Consider the following 2,381-nt stretch of genomic DNA (forward strand, 5'->3'; position numbering starts at 1 on the left):
CTGAGCAGACTACTTAATTTCGTTAACTTCAATACAATGAAAAAAGTTATATTTTTCAGCATTTTTTATCATTCTACTAAAATGCACATTATTTGAAGTGGAACGGTATGACAGTAGTTGTATTAGTTTTAACAGCTTGGGTCTGACAGTAGCAGTGAAAAGAAAATTTATCTAGAGTGGTTGTTTTGTTTTGAGTTGGTTGCCAATGCTTTAAACGGAAATGCCAATTTCGAAACAAGTATTGTGTCGAATACATTAATATTCTTTAGTGACAACCAAACACGCGTAAAGAATTTAGGAGAAAAAAAAATCATTTTTTAAATTCTAAAATAACAACAGCTTTATAAATAAATTCATATAGAGTGCAATAATTGGAAAAGTTGGTTAGCCATTTTCATCTATGAATAGACCCCCTTCAATTTTGTGACATTGCCAATACATCAGCCGGTCTAAATATATTGTTTATAAATAAAGAAAAAGCATTGGAAAACACGTTTTAAAATAAGTTTAGCACATCACCTAACGTAAATTAACTTACGTAGACCGAAAAAAAAAAGAAGAAAAGTCTAGTGACTCTTTAAGAACACTCAGAAACCTAAAAATATTATGATTCACCTGTGTTCTAGCATACGTCAAACACAAAAATATGTTCAACTAAAAGTTGAATCAACGAAGGGATATTCTTAGGAGGTTTATAGAGTTCCGAAGTGACGCTGAGGTTTATACTTGTGGATAATAAAATTTGTTAAAGAATATTATAATAAATTTCATTATTAAAAATATTTTATTGAAAGAATAAAACATGCCATACTCAAAGGCAATGTGAATTAAGGTTAAAAATATTCAATCATACCATACATACATAAAAAAGTTAAAAAATAAAACAAAAAGACGAACAAATAAAGTAATATATGCACGTGTCTAATAATAAATACACCTAAATACAAAATTGCAAAACAAATTAAAATAAATCCATTAAATCAAACAAATAAATAAATCTATAATTATAATAAATTTTTTTTTTCTTCTTGAAACCATAATCATAAGTGATAGGATTTTTATGTTTTCACATATATTTTTTCATCTATATATCTATTGATGCTTCCTAGGAATATTTCGTGATATTTTAAAAAAAATTGTAAACCAACTTTATTTTATATATTTTACGGTTTTTAAATTTTTGAAATTGAATGAAATGAAAAATATTTTATTATTCTGGAACAAAATCCATTTAGAACAATTGTAAAGTGACCCAAGACACTGTTACCGCGTTTAATTACGACTTATATTACAAATCGTATAATGAATAATTTTTGTTACAGTAGAAAACATAAATTCATTAAACAAAGACAGTCACAATATTTATAAATAATATATACTAATATTTCATAATTATATTATCCATATTATTATAATTTTAATGTACGTTTTAGGCGAAATTTAATTGTGTTTATAATAAGTTATATTGTATCATTGATGTTTCATATAAATAAGACATATTGTAGTACAATTACCTGAGGATAGGGAACAATCGTAAAATGTTAGGCACCAAGAGATGAAAAGACAAAATAAAAAAATTAATAAACAGGAAGAATAAAAAAGTGCCACTATTTGATTATTAAAGACAAAATAATTCTAAGATGTTCCAGATGTAGTATATATAAATATTTATTCTTTATACACTTTGTAATCACGATCTGCGAATATAAAATAATAGATAAACAACACGTCAATGACGATATCGAAAGTCTTTGACATTTTCAAATTTATCAACCTTTCACTGAACGCTTGCTTGTAAAGTTTGTAATACGAGAAACGCTTGGATCTGTTTGATCAATTTTCCAAATAGAAATCCTGATCTTAAAAGAGTAGATTGTGAGAAAATAGTATTAAATTAGATATAGTGAGAAAATATCGGAAGGATTTAAAAAATATAACAAACTTGATGAACAATTGAATAACATTGTATAAAAACGTTATTCATATATCATTCTTTCTTTTTTTTTTTTTACAACATAAATTGTTTAAGGGTGGTGAGAAATTGTAGGAGTGAAAGTAAAATAACAAAAACATTTGGAACAACTTCAAGAATTTTAAGAATTAAATAGACTACAGTTTATATAAGTTTATTTTTGCTATTGCGTAGTAGCCTTGCATCAGTAACATTGCGTTTTTTTTATTTAAGAAAAATAACAATATTATTACGAAATTAACATTAATAATTAGTTTTTATTTATTTATTTGTTTTTGGTTAATTGAAATTCATAGATGTGACAGTAATGCAATAAATGAGCAGTCTGATCAATATAGCTCAACAATGAGTTATACTTATGACAATGACTTATACAGATAGTATGGATTGGTAGCATTCCAACGACAGT

At 25.6% G+C, this 2,381-nt stretch overlaps 1 protein-coding gene across 3 annotated transcripts in view; it reads right to left on the minus strand.

The window, feature by feature from the left end:
• The window catches only part of LOC136795284 (uncharacterized), a 171,632-nt gene that overhangs the window by 62,418 nt on the left and 106,833 nt on the right, over positions 1-2,381 (minus strand). The window lies entirely within an intron of this gene.

This window comes from Halyomorpha halys, unplaced genomic scaffold, assembly GCF_000696795.3.
Source record: "Halyomorpha halys isolate HHAL.00 unplaced genomic scaffold, Hhal_1.1 Scaffold179.1, whole genome shotgun sequence".
NCBI lineage: Eukaryota > Metazoa > Arthropoda > Insecta > Hemiptera > Pentatomidae > Halyomorpha > Halyomorpha halys.